This window comes from Puma concolor, chromosome A3, assembly GCF_028749965.1.
Source record: "Puma concolor isolate L17-30 chromosome A3, mPumCon1.1.hap2, whole genome shotgun sequence".
NCBI lineage: Eukaryota > Metazoa > Chordata > Mammalia > Carnivora > Felidae > Puma > Puma concolor.
This window is the reverse complement of record NC_141669.1, coordinates 63826161-63844661: the sequence shown is the minus strand read 5'-3', so window position 1 is coordinate 63844661 and position 18501 is coordinate 63826161. Positions and strand designations below refer to the sequence as shown.

Genomic DNA, 18501 nt, shown 5'->3' with positions numbered 1-18501 from the left:
AACATCAATGAAAACAACAACAGTGGCGGTAGTCATAAAAATAATAGCAACCATGATCATTTCATAAGGTTGGTATAAGGTTAGAAGACAACTCATAAAAAATACAAAACACGATGTTTGGAACCTCAGAGGCTCTCAATAAATGCTGCTGATTATTACTTGTATGATTTTGGGACCACGCCCTCAGAAAAAAGAGAAATGGTGTCAGATCCTTGGATAAAAGGAATATGGCAAATAGCCCTAATATTGTTGTGGAAATACTTAGTAATAAAAGGAGGTGCCTCGTACACTATGAGTAAAGGCTCTGGGTTTCATTCCTTTTTCCAAATCCCATCACTAGAGAATTGACATTCTGCAACCTTTACACACAAAAGCTTCAAGAAATTCAGTCAACTCATGTTAGGGATCTGGGAAAAGAACTTAAAGTTCGGTCAACAGAAGTGATCCTCTCAGAGAAACTTGTTCTATACACTAGGGCTGAAGGAGGGGAGATGTGATGTGGAGCCTAATGCAATTTGTAGAGTGAGTTTGCAGAGGGAAGCTCTCCATTTTGAACTGATTGAGGGTTTTCTGATTGTGCAAGCTCAGTAGCCAAACGGGTAGGCGAAGGCAGAGAAGGAACTTCTTAGACTCAATTTGCTGGTGAATACAATTTGTAAATAGGACGGTATTAAATAGCTACTTCAACTGTGTGTGTGTGTGTTTGTGTGTTGTCAGTGGAGAAATGAAATGGAATCTCAAAATTTTTTCTTTGTTTTATGGCGGTTTGAATCTTCATGTATGACCTGGTAGGTATACACAATGTGGACTGCATGAGAGTTTGAAAGATCTTTAACTGATTGAAAAATTAAAATGATTAACATTAAAACCACAACAACCACTTTTTAAGGACGCTTCTTGAAATTGTGTCTATGCCAAATGCAAGGCTCCCGTGTGCTCTGATATGACTGGGGCCACCTGAAGCTGGTGAAACAACAGAGAGGAACTTTGATGCCCAAACAGGATCTCTGGGTTGTAAGACAGCATTTTTGATACTTCTGCTTGTAATACTGTTTCTAGATCCAGGCAGAAGCTGCCCCTGCCTTAACCCGGTGCTTTGCTGAGCTCATTGTGTTACTTCTTGGTCCCATTTTAGTCCTCATTAATGAGTCAGTTGTGCAAAGTACCAAGAAACATTCCCAACTGGATCTTGAACTCCTGCCCCCTTCTAGACCATGCTCAAGATATACTAGACCCCCAAATTCCTGACCCAGGTGGCCCTAAACCCACTTCTAGGGTCTGTGCAGTCCTCTCTCCTGGGTCCATTTTCTCAGAGGTGGACCTTACCAATGGCCTCTACACCCCCAAGAGCTGAGTTGTGGACTGAACATGGAAATGTAGGAAGATGTGTCCACACACATTAGGAGCCTCATAATGCAGGGATGGGAAGAATAGGCTGGAGTAAGGCTTCCCTCTTCTGCCAATTCCAACAAAGAACTCCAAGGGGCCCAAAGATTCTAAATTGACACCTGGACTTCTGGATTGTCATTACATTGTTCTTGTATCCATCAAGATAAGAGGAGAGAATCCATTTTAGTCAATAGTTTCCTAGTTTGAATTGTAATATTAAAATATTTTGCCGTTGCAGTATGTGGGCCTCCCTTTGTGTTCTTCCTCCAGGCCCTTTAAATGTTAGGGGTAATTCTTACTTTGTGATAGGTTTTTCTTTCTCTTGGTTGCTTATCTTCTTCCTGTACAATGGAAAGATAAAACAGAGGTCAGAGAGACAAAAAACTGATGAGTCAGCCAAACCCTTCTGTCCTAAGGTGTCTACTTTACAATCTGTTATGTAATCACCACATCTGCAGCCTTCACAGATGATGAAATGCTTTCTTCTTTGGCACCTTCGGAGGAGGGTCAGTAGCACGGTCTTTAAGTCCCAGAACCCCTGGGTTCCTAGTCAGCCTTAATGTCTTCCCTATCCTCTCCACAAGCTATTTGAGATCCTCCACCTGCAGCATGGTTGCCAGTTGGTAATTTTCCCGTAAGAGATGTCATGTGGTCTCAACAGTGTCTATTGCCATCACCCTTTCCCCTCGTCCTCCTGCATCCACCTCCCAGTGCTCTTGGTTACCTTTGACGTACCCACCACGCACATCTGGGGAGGTGGGGGGGGGGGTTCCTCCCCAGAAATGTTGACTTCCTTATCTTTTATCTTGTGAATACTGTCATCTTTTTCAAGTTGCAGCTTAGGATTTCTCTCTTCTTAGGGAACACCTCTCTGATGAAGTAGGAAGGAAGGAGGTTTGGAGTCATATAGACCTGGATTCCAATTCAGTGCCTTGTTAACTTACTGACCATGTCACCTCACGCAGTTCACTCAAACTTTCAGAGCCTGAGCCTATCCATAAATAGGTATGAGGACTCTCCCCACATGTCTATTGGGATGATTAGGTGATGTGAGTGATGTAAAGCACCTGGAAGGTGTTTAGATCAATTCCTGATGTTGATGACTCAGGTCAACATAAGCACTTCTTCCTATGTGTTTCCCTGGTTCATAAAACAAACCCCAGATTCTGAACAGCAACATAAAGACACCAGGCCATAAAAAAAGTATAATGTATCTAAGGAAGGGCTACCAGCTTTTAATGGCTGGACTTTAGGGTACATTCAGAAAATGTGCTGAAGAGGTAGACTGAAACCACGATGAGACAGGCATTTTATTTTTTATTTTTTATTTTTTTAAATTTTTTTTCAACGTTTATTTATTTTTGGGACAGAGAGAGACAGAGCATGAACGGGGGAGGGTCAGAGAGAGAGGGAGACACAGAATCGGAAACAGGCTCCAGGCTCTGAGCCATCAGCCCAGAGCCTGACGCGGGGCTCGAACTCACGGACCGCGAGATCGTGACCTGGCTGAAGTCGGACACTTAACCGACTGCGCCACCCAGGCACCCCAGAGACAGGCATTTTAGATTAAATGAAGAAATTTGACCTACTGCAGTTTCTTAGAATTCCTGGAGTGGATGTGGAAACTTCCCATCTTCTTTAGATAAAGCATAATTAAATATCTTAAAACATTTCAGTTTAATGTATACATGGTAATGATGTGTTGACAAGGAAAACTTTGGGACTTCATTGCCTACAACAGTGCAACAGGTTATAGTGTTACCAAAGCATGCTTGCCAGAAGATCAATGATAGGCTCTAAGAAAATAAGCTATGTCAAACATGGTGTCGTGCTTTGGATTAGGTGAGACTATCGTGTTCTTAATTCACATTTCCCCCCAAACTAGATAAACCATTTCATAAGGAATTTTCTTAGTGCTTATATTTCAGAATGAAATTCCTATGAATTTGGGATACTAATGATTTAGCCACATACCAAGTTGCAGTTTCTCCAGTGTGCATGTGCTTCTTATGAAAAGGAAGAAGGCAAGTTGCCAATCAAAAGGCTAGTTGCAGATTGAAGGCAGAGACCCGACTGGTGATAATTGTTGGCACCAGTTGGCACTGGTGATAATTGTTGTCTCTGTCCTATACAGAGACATACTCAGAAAATGCTATTGGGTCCAGTCAAGTCTTCCATATGACAACTAAGAGTCCTCCCTTGAAGACATGGCATTTCTTTAACCTAGAGCTGAAAGAAAGGCAGCAGTATGGACAGTCTCCAATTAGCCAGAAGATTTTAATCTACTTTGCAGAACTAATCGAATGGTTGTGCTTCCCCAGCGTTCACGTGAATTGCACCCTAGCTGGAGGTTAACGGACTAAACAATAGCAGCAGCAATTAAGTGGATGTAAATGAATGTGATAGGCTAATTCTCACAAGGAGAACATCAATGTGTCAGTGTCAATGCTCTGGTGCCTGGAATAAAAGAGGAATTGACTGAAATGAAGAAGGTAATATGTAGCAATTTTGTTCAGATGTATATGCTCCAACTTGACTGTTCGGAAATTCCTTGGATGTAAGCAGGAGGAATAAAAATAAGTAACAACAGTAGTTCTCTTCTATATAGCCTCTTGTGGGAGGGGAAGAAAGAAAACACCACACTTTCATATAAATACATTCAAGGTATTATACCTCACGGTGTACCTTAACTATGAAATAGATTGCAGGATATGGAATTGAGAAAAACACAAATCTACTTACAATAAGGGGAAGGACAGTTTCATGACCTGGGAAGCTGAGAATTCAAAAGAGGACAAACTTCCCTGGCCTTTTTCATATTTGGAAATGGAGACTGATCGACAGAATAAGCAGGCTGTAGAAGTTTATCGCTGCAGGGTTTCAGCCGAGTCTATCTAGAAAGACGGAAGTTGTGGAACAATAGGAAAACTTGAGGTTTTGCTTGCATTCAGCTCTTTAGCACTTTGGTACTTTGGGGAAATTTCTACTTCTGTAGAATGGGGTGTGGGGCTTGGCGGGAATGTGAAATCTGCAAAGATTTCTGTAAATTCTTTAGGATCGAAGCATCCACAAACATTATGTGAGCTGTTTGAAAGAAATGGGGTATTTCAATGCAATGAATATAGCCTGACTTCTTGCTTCCTGCTCCTCAGGGCATCTCAAACTACCTCTGGAATGCACTGGGTGAAGGAAGTTCTGTGTCCCGTCTTTTGGCAGGGGGTGAGCCACAATCTACCTTTTCTCATAAGTCTTCAGAGGACATCCCTGGGTATATTAGCTTCCTAGCCTTTGATGGACATATCATAGATGGGCCTGATTACTATCACAATGCTTAGTCTGCCAAATACCAACGGATGGAAAAGGAGAGCACACCAGATGTGTAAAGGAAGAAAGACAGCGCAGTGTATGAGATGTAACAAGTCTTCTACTGGAAAATATTTTCTCAAAGGCAACTGAACGATTAGAGTAAACCAAAGGAAATCGATCAAGATTACCGGAGAGGTATATTGAGAGAATGAAAAAAAAAATCCATCATCTGGACAAGAAAGGTGGATATGTATATTTATAAAGTTGATTTTAGAGAACGTTCAGATGATTTTTAATAAGCATAGTCAGAGAATTCAAAGTTTTGAGAGTAGGTGAAGCCCAGTGAGGACCCAAATTATCTATCATGATACCAATATATTAACATTGAAACCGAAATAAAGCTATACATGAAGGAAGTGACCAAATAGTTTAGTTTTTAACTCTTCTGTTCCTTTTCAAAATTGCTTAATAGAAATCTGTAAGTCCTCGTGTCTGCCGAGATCAAACCTATGACTTTGTCTCCTTATATGAATAAATTTTATCGGGAAAAGTTTGAACTTGAAGAGCTAAATTATAAGGAGTAAATACAAATCCAGGTTTCGTTAACTTAGTTGCATAGCTGATTTAGGTCAGTCTCCCTGCCCCATCTTTTGTAGACAAAGCCTCAAAGAAAGGTGAAAGTCATATTAGTGACATCTTATTTGGCCAATTTAGATAGAAGTATTACAAATATGATGCATTAGCAATTCCTTTGCGATGAAGCAAGAGGTGAAACAAAGGTGATGAGGAGTGTAAGTTGGACTCGCATGCCTCAATGATTTCAATGGAATCAGGCATTTTTTGAAGCACAGAATCTTTGAGGTTGTAATGTATCTGACCTGTATATTTACTGAATGTTTGCACCTACATGTGAGCTGACAGGAGGGAAGAAAAGATAATGTAAAGTAAAAAGCTCAGGTAGTTTTAAATATTATTTGCCAATCAATTTAACACATCTATATACTGTAAAATACTCAAATCATTCTTATGAGCAGATAATGTGAAACAATGAAGCATGGGGTAATAAGGTAAAGCACAAAACAGACATTTAAAAGGAAGGAAAAGGTAGCGGCACAAGTTTGGCTCCCTTGAGATAGATTACTGGTTTTATCTGGAGGTGGAAGGCAGTGCCTTAGACATACCTTATATCATACGACAAATGTGGAGTTTGAGGAAATGTTCATCTGTTTTGCTATTATTTACACAGGCATATGGTCCCCGAAAGAATACACTCTTTATCTGTATAAACTAGGTAAATCTGTGTTTGTATTATGCTAAAGGTGGGTCAAGGAAATGGGTTAGAACTAGAAAACTTTATGCCTTCCTTTTTTGTAAGTCAGCGAAATACCAGGTCCAACGATTACCATGTTTCTGATGAAATGAAAAAAACAAAAGGTGTGATAGCAGATTTTAAAATAAGTCTGTTTTTGGATTCCTGATAAAGAATAAAGAAAATAGTATTTAATGTACAGCATGATTCAAAATAATTGAATACTAGAAATATACTAGGAGAGTACATTTTGGGTGCTCCATCCCACACAGAGGAAAACCATATGAGGAAAAGATATGTTAATTAGTTTGCTTCTATTCATCATTTCACTATGTATATCATATCAAATCATCATGTTATATACCTTAATATATTCATCTTTTATTAAACCCAAACAATAAAAAAGGAACATAGTCTCTCTTTGCTCAAATATACTTCTCTCAATTTCTGAATTTTGCTACCATCTCCAAGGGAGTCAGGAGGGACTAAAAGGGAAGTTGAAGATATTTATCTTATTTTTATGGGAGAAGAAAATGTGATTCACTTACCTGAATATAAACAGTCATCATGCATGGAGGTCAGCATACATAGCATTAATTTGATTCTTAAAAAGGTGTGATGCCCTTAGGTTTGGCAAAACCAATGTAAAACATCTTGCAGGGTGGATAAAACAGTATGAACTCTTTCCATCACGCCAAGAGCTACTTTAGATACTTGATGTATATCATCCTATTACATCATCATAATAAGTCAGTAAATTAATGTCATTGATTCCACTTTAGAAATGAGCAAACTGTTCCTCAGCGAGGGTAAGAGCCTTGTTAATGCTCTCCCAGCCAGTGAACAGCTAGGGCCAGGATTCCTACAGGTGAACTGCCCACTGAAAGGGCATTATGAAGTCGATGATGGTAATATGCGTACATTTTGGGACAGCAGTCATTGCCTTGAGTAACATTATTATCAGGAAATATCTTTGAGTTTTAAGATCCATCAATACATAAATGGCTTCTCCATAGGTGTCTGGTCATTGGAAGTATTTTAGGTATCACAAAGAATAATTTTATCATGGATCAAAATGGACCAGATACCTGAATATATCTCTTTGGAGGGGGGGCAAAATCAAATTCCCATGTTAATGCAAGGAGTATGATAGAAGGAAGGAAGGAATGAAAGAGGAAGGAAGGAAGGAAGGAAGGAAGGAAGGAAGGAAGGAAGGGAGAAAGGAAAGGAGAAAGGAAGGAATGAAGCGAGGGAGAGAAGGAGGGAGGGAGGAAAGATTAAAAGAAAGAAGGAAGGAAGAAGAAAGAAGAGAGAGAAAGGAAAAGAAAGGGGGCTAGGGTAACATCTGTCACCATTATAAATGTTTTAAAACCTGTTTCTCGATACGGAAGGACATTGATGCATTTTGCTTACAATGGAATAAGATATATAATCTATGTATATTCAAGGAAAAATAACCTGAATTAATTGCAGTAGGAGGCCATCAATGCAACATACTGTTCTATGCAGCCTTTGACCTTTATCAAACATGAAGTGATTAAATAAACTATTAAAGACACATCAATTAAAATGGAGACACTGGCCATTCTGAAAGCCATTCATTCCGCGTGGGCTGTTGCCATGTGCAGACATAGAATGTTTTCCTCTAGGAGCAAGACGCACTTGCTCTGTTGCAAGTTCCAACTGTTTCACCCCAGGTTCCATGCATAGCTTTCTATTGGGTGCATGAGAGCACACTCTACTTAGACTCTAAAATGGTAACAGAGCTACGTCATTCCGAGCGTGAATTCCTACACATGGACCAGGTGTGCTTGCCAGTGGGTTTGTGGCAGGTATTCACCATTCCTAGTCTATGGTCTTAGCTTGGCTTCTTCTAGGAAGGAAAACAGTCTCAGATTCCTAGGATTCTGCATCAGTTGCTGTGTACCAATCCTTGACTTCTCTGTGTGTGATGTGAGGTTAATGAGAAAAGACAGTTTGCTTTTTTTGCCTCAGTGTGTAGATGCCGCTGAGCAAACTTACCCAACTGCCATTTGCTTGAGACTAACTTCTGACATATGGATCAGATTTCAACACACAAGCAGACATGCACTGGTTTCATATGAAGCAAGCGTTCCCTTGATATCCTGTGTACGTAGCAATATATATGTAACTAATCGAGGGTGGAATATACCAAGCTGCACTCACACAGCCGTCCACCTAGGATCATGAACTCTATTCAAGTGAACCAAACTGAAGACAGAAGCTTTCTGTGATGCAACAGAATACTTCTAAGGAACATGAGTGACTTTTTAGTAGACTGAGATGGAATGAAAAACACAGTCACAGTATTTAAGGATGTACTAGAGTAAGAGACAGTGAGTGCAAACATCCTCTCCCTGCCCCTGAGCTCCCCCCCCCCCACCTCCGCCCCCATGACCTCATGATCTTTCTTAGCTTTGTCCTGACAACCTGACCTTACAGAGCTCTACCTGGTCCAGACAACCACATAAACCCCACAAACAAATAGGGGGTTGGTGCAGCCTTTTCGGATTTAGGATCATGTTTAAGCTTATGAATCAGATTTTTCTATGTGTGGACATGACAACGATGGAAAAACTGTAATTTAGGACATATTCTCTTTATCCTTTTATGTAGAATTTCACTTTAATGTGATGCAAATGACAGTAAGAAATACATTCAGTGACTGTTAAAGCCTTCCCATTAAAAATTCTGTATGCATTTTACATTCTAATTCATGTACAGTCAAAAACCCTGATAAAATCACAGTGCTGATTTGGCTGCTGCACTTATCGTATTAATGAGGATACTTTATGCCTTTTGAAAATTGGGATATGGTCCATTATGTGATTGTAAATGATGTGATTGTATCACATAAATTTGTTATTCAATCCCCCCCTCCCTCCAGTCAGCTTTGTATATAAGAAGATTCATTGGTGAGCCAGAACCGAGGGCAGAGAACTGAACTGCAAATTACTTTCCTTCTTTTGTCTTTTTTCCATGTATAGGAAAGAACACAATAAACATGCACACGTGTGCGTGTCAGTATTTATGTATATTTTGTCTTCTCCTCATTTTATAACTTTCCCTAAAAACCAGAGAGTAAAGCTCAAAGTGAAAGAAAGGAGCAGACAGGCCAGAGGCTCGCAGAAGTACACAGTGACTTCTCCCACAGCCACAGCTGCTCCCTTCGCTTCTGAGCTGATCTTAGACTGAGGATTTTGCTTGAAGATAGATCTTTCCTTCCCCCCTCTTGCAACAAGTGAAAGGTTTGAGAACTATTGTTGTTTAAGGTTTCCTGATTTTGAGTTGCATTTACATTCCTAAAAAATACCAGCTCCTCTTTCTGTTTATTTATTTTTCTGTCATGCCTGCCTAATTAGTTATCATTTGCTCCCACGAGCACCTAGTGAGAGTGATCTATGAACACAGCTGCAGGGGGCCTTTGGCTTCTTTCTGCCCCTGCACCTTCTGTTTCTGAATCCTGCCATAGACGTCTACCTTGGTAAAGGTCAAAGAACTATTTTTTTCCCCTCACCAGAGACACAAACACCTCCCCAGCCATCAATATCTTCAAAGTCCCCACAGAACGAATTAGAGCATTGCCAACACAAGTGGCCTCAGAACACTCAGGTTAAAACAAAGGAGGGGACCAGTGGCCCTCAGCTGAGTCCCTCGTAGTCTCGAAGGGCTGCACACTTCCTTTCCTCTTTAATGATGGTCTCCGGCCTTGTCATGCGGTTATTCGAGAGTAGTCCACAGACCACAGAGTGTTCTTGCCTCCAAGTCTGGGCAATTGTCCATTGTTGCCTGCTCTTCTGTGTCTCTTAAACATTTGGCTTGGGATTCCTAAGCAATTTGTAGGCTGGGTATTTTTTTTTTCTTGTATTTCTTCAAAAACTTCTCTTCTATTTCCTGGAACCTGGAGAAGTAGTGGTGCCCCTCACGGTGGAGCAAGCTCCGGGGTAGAGTCCTTAGAGTTTGGAAATGCAAATGCCCAAGTTCTTGACACACACCTGGCGATTTCACATTTCTGACTTTCTTGCTCATCTTAAAAGCTGAACTTTAGGCTTTATCAAGCTCTGTGTTTTCCCAGAGTTCAGCTATTATGGACGAAATCGCTTTTTTTCTTTTTAAGGTCTCTGTCATGTTGCCACATCAAAAATACAGTATCAGGGCTCCTGGGTGGCTCAGTCAGGAAAGCTTCCAACTCTTGATTTCATTTCAGGTCATGATCTCATGTTCGTGGGATTGAGCCCCACATCGGTGCAGAGCCTGCTTGGGATTTTCTCTCCCTCTCTCTCTCTCTCTGTCCCTCCCTTTCTTGCTCTCTCACTCTTTCAGACTAAATAAACATTAAAAAAAAAAATACCGTACCATATGCTTCCTCTCCCTTCCCCCACCCAAAAGGAGAGATGCTACAGGGAACAATATGCCTAGGAGAATACAAATATTATTGTAAATTATATATTTTAAATGGCTTGTGGGAAAAGAGAAGTAGCTTGACTGAGATATACCAAAAGCTCACAGCGGGTCTTTTGTGATGGGAGGTAAGTTTTTTACCTTATTTCAGATTCAAGACCAACAAGAACTTTGTACAATCTTCTGGACAAAGCTTGCCCCATCCTAATCTGTGCAAATCCACTCTGTTCTGTTGACTGCTCTCCTTACTAATCAGCCCTACACAACTGTACCTTTCTCAGGAGTTATACACACTGCATTTTTATGCTTCTGTTACTGAGTGGCCTTTTTCATACTTTTGCTTTATCTTGCATTCAATTACTCACAACTTGGTCTGTAGAATAGGATACCATCATTGCCTACATTTAAGCAACAGCACATTATGTCATCTTGCTTCATATATTTTACTTCTATCTCTCTTAAAGGCAGCGCATTTGAGAAATCTTGGCTCTGCCTTTGGGGAGGAATCATTTACCTTCTTTCATTCAGGCTGAAATTTGTCTCCTCACTCCCTTTGTTAATAAAAAAACTTATTTACATCTTCTCAGATCCTATTAGTTAGCTGGATTGCCTAATTCTTGTAGTTTTAAGAACAAGCCATTTTCTTGCTTTCAATCATTGCTGATCTATTTTATGGGTTCCACAAGGCCACATTTATATGTCTGCTTACTTTCTTTGGAAAGCTTTTTCTATTTCACTCTGACGTGCAGCATCATGTGCATGGTCCATTTCCCTCCCACGAATAGGAAATATGAGGACATATGGCTAAACAGGCTTCCTGTAAAAGAGCAGAGAGGAAGATATTAGGCCTAGCAATATTGCCCATTGGGCTCTATGTCTGAGGATGAGCATATTTGATTCTATATGAATTTGCTTGGGTCTTTCTTCTCTCTTGTCTTTTCTAGTGTCTTAATACTTCCTTAGAATAAATTTTCCCACCTAAGATGGAACTCCTCCTTTCTCTCTTGACAATGCCGAGTAAATCAGGGTGTGGAATATTACCCATGAAACCCACTCTCTGAGAGGTATTGCTGGCTGAAGCCACGCTGTTCATACACCATTCTATACCCAACTGTGGATAATAACAGAATTGATTTTACCCGAGGAAAGACAAAGGAACCTCGGGGCTGCTTTCTGCATTATTTTATTCTCAGGTTATTCTGCTCTGAATGGTAAGATCTCTCACTAGAATACTGGGTCACATTTAGCTTCCTTTATAGCAAATCCCCCGTAGGGTAACTTCTGGCATTGGGCTATGAGGTATTATTGTTCTGTGCCCGTGTGTGTGTGTGTGTGTGTGCGCACGTGTGCGTGTGTGTGTGTGTGTGTGTGTGTGTGTGACCATCAAATTATAACATAAATAAGTTTGTGTTTTCAGGTCCCATGAATACCCTTCTTCTTTTTTATAACTATTAAGAAAGTAGATTTTGAGCTAGAGACTAAAACCTGGCTTTCAGGTAGTGTGAAAGGTGGGTTTAAAGAAAACTGTTCTTTAATAAATAGTAATATGACCATGAATAAGTCAACCTACATAAATTATAAGGGCAATACTGATAATAGCCACTATGAAGTGGGTGCTTAGTATGCCTCATGGATGTTCCAGTTGTCTCCAGCTTATTAACTCACCAAATTTTCACAACTCCTTTAGGTATGTATTACTATTATCCCTATCTTCCAGATGTAGAAATTGAGGCATAGAGACGTTTTACTTGTTCAAGCCATGGGTGGTAAGTGGCAGACCCACAATTCAAACATGTGGTATTGGCTCCTCGATTTTGACTCTTAAGTACCTCATTGAGAGGAAACTATACAACCTTTCATATAGTGGTCATCATAACAGCAAGATCTTTCACAAATAATTTAAGGAAATTCTGATAAAATCACGTGTAATGGTAATGACTTCATTCCTAATACTTGTGATTCTTTTCAACTACATTATCCCTTAATAATAAAACAACCCAACATTTTATCCTGAGTGCAAAGGATTCTGGAAAGTTAATAACATATAATGGTGATAAAGGTGGTGGCCTTTAAAAAAAAATTCCAAACCTGGTGTGTTTGTGATATGATTCTTTTACTGTTGCTCAGAATTCACGTTTCCATCTCAGTCTACGTTCTGTTGGTGATCCCTGATTCACCTTTATGAAGGTGAATAGGTGCCTAATACTCGGCAAGGGTATCTCTGGAAAGCTCAGAGAAAGAATCAGCTGGAAGTCTCAGTTGTGCATGACCAGCTGTGCGTTCCAGGGCTGAACTTCATAATCATAATTCTCTGTTTACAGAGAGAGTTTAGCGAATGTTTAAGGGTCCGTGCTCATTGCAGCTTCCTGAGCATTGTTAACTTTGGGTCTAGTTCTTTTAGCTCATTGCTCCAGAGTTGCCACGAATGCGCTTTAAAGTCCTACATACACACCAGGAATGTATTGGATGTTCTGGAGTTGTGAAAGTTTGAGGAATATTGGATTTTATGTTTCATATAGTATCTATTACTAGCTGACTATCACTTGCTTCTAGCTCGCAGAGAATTAAGAATAGTGAATGGAATGTGTTGCTGGTTTTGTATGTGTATTACCCATCGGATTGTGTGAATGAGCATCAAATTACTGGTCAGGAATTACAAATTAGTACAGTTTAGCGTAAATATCATAAAGCTTTCTGGAACCCCCAAAGAATCCTTTCTGTCTGGCTCTGGCTCCTGCCGAGTCTTCACTATTTGATCAATATATCAGATCAAGAATAAGTGGAGCCCCAAAGTCACACCATCTTATCAAAATAATTATCTTTAATTAATATAATTATTGATCATGTAGTAGAAGTCACTGTCTACATGATATAAGGCTTTTAGGATTTCATGGGAATGCTTTACAACTTAATTATGTTTCCCTGGGAGATTATAACATAATTCAATTTATTTTCCCATGTGTTTCATCAATCATTATGTGAATAGAAGGAATATCAGAATCTCATTTCTCTGTCAATTCTTGAAGAATTTAGACAAGTCATTTCAGTAGTACAGAGCTGATTAGAAGAAGACAAGGTCCCTCCCACATGAGATTGATCCCCTATATCACTGTTGTGTCGGTGCCACATTCTGTTGCTTTTGTAGTATGTGACGAGGCTAACCGCAAAAGCCTGTGAAAGCTTTTGTGTTCCAGCTTTCGTAGCAGACCGAATTCGGGCCTATGTAAAGTTCCCTTCATTGATGTGTAAGGAGCTATGTTCTTCTCTGGGCCTTGGTTTCCTTATCCAAGGAGGCAGCTGGTATCTAGGCTTCCTTCCACCTGTAAAGTTCAGTGCTCTAGTTTTCCTTGTGCTTTAGCTCTTCTAGTGTCTACGGCGGTGCGTCTCAACGTTGAGTGTACTTCTGAATCACTGAGAATCTTGTTAAAATGCAGACTCTGAGTCAGTAGGTCTAGGTGGGACCTGGGCTCCTGCCTTTCTAACAGGCTGCCAGGTGATGCTGAAGCTGCCGGTCTGTGAATGACTCTTAGTAGCAGGGATCTAAATGATGCACAGAGACAGAGGGGGAAAGACTAGCTCTTTATCTTCCTTTGGTAACTTCTCCATTTGCTTTCCTCCCAGGGCTACGATTCTCGATGACTTTCTTCTGCAGATCACTGCAGCATGCCTCCTCTTTCCTAGCTCTACCACACGGAATTGGGGCTTCAAGAAGACTGAGTGCATCCATACAGAGCACAAATCCCTTTGCCAAGAAGGAAATCACAGAGCTTATCAGGAAAGATGTGTGCCTGTAATGTCAGCCATCCCCGGCATGCTGAAATATGAAATAAATGAGGTGGAGTTTAATTTTAGGGTCTACAAATTTGTAATGTGTTCATCATTCCTGTTGCCATTTTGCATGGCAGGCTGAAGTTGGCGGATATGTTTTGTGAAGAGAGCTGCATTTGAGTTCTGGTTAAATCGAGCACTCACCCCCTCTCCTGTCCCTTCTCTAATCTCCTCTTGCAGTGATGAGAAAGAGATGCCACGTGTCTTCGAGGGGGTCCCTCCTGGAGATGTGCATCTCTTTTGCTTTCCTGAGGGCAGGCTCTTAGGGGGATTTTCCCAAGCCCCACTGCAGACTGGCCTTGCCCAGCAGAGGGCGCGCTTCCCCAGTGCCGTGGCCCCAGAGCAGTTTCCTCCTCTCCTGGGGTGGACTTCTCTCTCGCCACTGGGCTGGTTAGGGCTCCTGGAGGATCAGAAGTGGGCTCTCAGGAGGAGAAGAGATGAAGTCTACTCTGAAGGAGAAAATCAAATCAAATCATTTCCGATCTGAATCAGTGACTTTTAAAATGAAAGGTCTACTTGGCTACTGTTAATGGGCAGCTTTTCATAATTCTCAGCTATTACAAGACTAACTTTCCTTTCTTAAAGCTTCTCTGAACCTGGCATTGTCCGGCATTTGTATCCTTCACTTTAATGAGAGCTAAATAAGAATTATATAGGGAATTTTAATAATTCTCACTGGACAGTTAATTAAGCAGTGAGGAGTCTTTAGAACTGTTACTCTTTCTGCCTTTTACAGACAAGTGCTTCCACAGATTCCAACGAAAGAGGTCACATTTATACATATATATAAAACGATGTGTGGGTTAGTAATTTTTCTCAGTAACAAATGACCTCCCTAACGAGCTGAAATAGTGAAGTAAAAATCCACCTTTTGTGGCCCACTTTCCTTGAATTCTATTCTCCACTTCTCCTCAAACATCTTTGCCCAGGAAATGAATTCCCTCTACCTTTAGGGGGGTGGGTAGAGGGCTTAGGTGTGTTGATCTCAAGTTTTCCAAATTTGTTGTTCCTCTGTAAATCATACGGCCACAACCCAGCCCAGTCATTCATTGTGAAATTCATTTCTTTTCTTTCTTTCGTTTTAAAAATCAGTTTCTGTTCTTCCTCATTTTTGATGGATCCTACCGCAAACTTCAGCTAGAGTGAGTGCAGACGACCATAACATCACTCTCACATAGAGGGTATTTTATTAAGTCCAGCAGTTAAAAATGTACAAAGTTCCTTGTAATAATCCATTCATTCTGTTCTCGCCTGATTCTTGGAGTAAGCCTGCACAATTATTCAAATCCCAGCTTTTAGCTACAGCATACACCTCGCCATGGGGCTATGCCTCTGTAATCTTGCTTTGGTCTTGCATGTCAAATGGAATTAACTCCCATAAGAAATGTGTGCGAAGACAACCCAAAGTGTCTAATCCTGCTGCTGTCTTAAATTTCTGAAACTCTGAGCTGTCATCTTTTTCTATTGCTTTGTTGAAGTTCTCACTTATGCTTCAGTCCATCCAAAGCTGGAGTTTAGGAAAATTTGCATTTTTATATATTTTTTTCAGTTATGCTCTCCCTTGGCCTTTTCACATGTTCTCTTTGTAGAAGGATTTTTTTTTCTCCCTTCAAATTCCAAGACCATTTTATACACAGTGGAATTTCAACGAGAGGTGAATTCACTTCTTTTTTTTTTTTCCCTGAGAGTACACAACTTGAAACACAGACAACACTAGTTGAAGATTCACAACCCAAATCCAAACAGACGTGGGCGAGGGTGTGCGTGTGTGGATGTGTGTGTGTGAGTGTGTGTCTCAGAGTATTGGGTGAGAGAGAGGAGAGAAGGAATAAGGATACCGTTATTACTATACCTTAACCACTCGCCTAGCTAATCGCAAAAACTAATTCTGTCTCGATTGAATCTCAAACCGCATCATCTCCCTTCTGGATAAAACGCTTGGTGAAATGAGTTTGGTGAGGCTACTTGTATGTTGTATTAAGAGTAGATTAGCTTGATGAGTGATTTCTTACTCTTCCTTCTCTAGAGAGCATACTGTTTTAAGATCCTGAATGCTGAGAGTGGCCTCTTCCTTCTTCGCCATGTCCTGAACTCCGTTTGCCACCTCCTGCTATTCCTGGACATGAGGAATCTGGAAGAATACGCCGTATCTGGAACGCCAAGCAAGCCCTTAACAAATATGTGTTGAAGCCCTTTGAATGAGTAAGAACAGCTTGTTCTATTCTTTCTGAGTGACTTATCCTGTTGCCTCAATTTACAAATTATATCATTCAATCTGGAAATGAAAGCTGCCCAGATTTTAGTAAACTTTCCTCACAGCCTGTGTGTTCAGTCGGATAATTACACGTGGTCCCTATTTTTAAATCACCAGTTATTCAGCATCGTGGGTTTTTTGAGGCGTCTTGACTAAGTGAGGTGTGGAAGGGTAAAACTGTAACTCGGTGTGGTGGATATTTAATAAGTGGTAAACCGCAGCATTCTCCATTTGAAAGTTAATTAAGGCCACTAGCTGACCGGGCTTGTGCAGCAAACATGTTCATGGTTTAGCCATGGAAACAGTCACAACAACGCTCAGCTAAAAATAAATGGCCTTAAGAGACATTTTTTCACTGATCACTCTTGAATGCTTATTGTTTTTTTAATAAAGGGGTTGTCACATTTTTTGAGGTAATCCCCACCAGCACTGGCTCCTTCAGAGACTTGGAAGTTTTCCTTATGCCTGGCTGCTGGAAATCAAAATGAAGAGTGATGTTAGGGGACAGACACATGACCAAACAGCGTTTTTAATGCTATGTGCAAGAATGTCTCTCGGAAGGTAATCATCTGTTGTGTTCTCCTGGGTCTCTTTGCCTAGTTGATAATGGCTTTTAATATGTGGATGCAACTAGTTTGGGCACAAGATTAGTGAACTCTCTAGCTCACTAATAGTTTATTTGCTCCAAATTGGGTTTAAGTTTGCCGAAGAGCCCTCCTTTAGTGACAGACAATATAATATGAATTACGTTTCTGTGTGCTCATTGTTTCTTCGTGATGAAAGCAGTGTAATAAGACAATATATTTTACTGTACAATATACTACTTTGGCTAATAGGATTGAAAAAACACATTAAATGTAAATGTCCTTTCAGCATCTGGATGGTGAAGTTAGATTGTCTTATCAGGTATCTTAATACTGCTCTGGGATCCATCCGGCAGTATTTAGGGCAGCTGAAATAGGTGATAGCAATGTTCCAGGCAAATGTGAGACCGGGCTGGAACCAAGGTAAAGTGGTATCAAGGAGGCCGAAGCGATTCTGAGGCTTTGTTAGACTGCTTGATTTCAAGTTGTTTTCAATGGAGCTCTAAGGATGCTGTCTTAAATCACTTTGGCAATGGACACACTGTAATCTTGGTCCATGAATCCTTCCATTTGATTTTAAACCATCTTCCTGACATTGGAGCATATTGGGAGCAGGTATTACAAGAATTCCTCTGCCTTCTCATCCATCCATACTCCAGTGGGTCTCTCTAGGCACATCTTGAGCAGAATTTTGAGCTCAAATGACAGTTCGTCCTTGACAGGACTTGCTAGAGGAAACAATGGCACAATGGGACAAATATTCTTACCATCTTCCAAGCACTGTATCTTGTATGTTGCATACACAAGCAAATAGAGATCCTATCGTGGTCTGAGGGCCATAAAAATTCAGGTCTAGATTTAAAACATCTTCTTGTTTATCCTGGCCATATCTGCATCAGAATATTCTACATGAAATTGGCCTGGAATTGTCATCCCGACAGATTCTCACTTGTGGCTCTTTTTAGCCTAAGATGGACAGCAAATGTCAATCTCTGCCGTTATCAGCTGAGTTTTTCGGGCTCCGTTTTTCTCATTGGCTACTTTAAATGAATACCATTTTTGCTGGTTTGTTCCTCCTCCTCCCCACTCTCCTTTCATTTTTGTTATTTGTTCTAATTTAATTTGAAATGCCCAGCATCTGACTGTAATCAGGTGAGGAGGCTCTGGAGACTTCCAGCAAGAGCAGGTCTCCTGAAAAGGGTCTTTTGGACACAACAGAATGAGCCTTTATTTATTATCTCAGGGATAACAAAACCGGGAGAGAGCAAGACTGCGTGGCGGCTGTCCTTTCAAGCGGCAGCAACTTAGTGAAACACTCCTGTCCCTAGGGTGTGAACAGACCGCCCCTTGGCTCAAAGTCATCCTGCTGTCCCTGGCTGCTGGTTCTCTAGGCCAACAAAAACAAGCAT

The 18501-nt window shown here is 40.7% G+C and overlaps 1 long non-coding RNA gene across 1 annotated transcript in view; it reads left to right on the top strand.

The window, feature by feature from the left end:
• LOC147582508 (uncharacterized) overlaps positions 1 to 18501 on the top strand; it is a 218566-nt gene that overhangs the window by 183890 nt on the left and 16175 nt on the right. The window contains exon 5 of the long non-coding RNA XR_015249208.1: positions 16281 to 16456. This is a non-coding gene — a long non-coding RNA (uncharacterized LOC147582508). The remainder of the gene's footprint in view (positions 1 to 16280; positions 16457 to 18501) is intronic.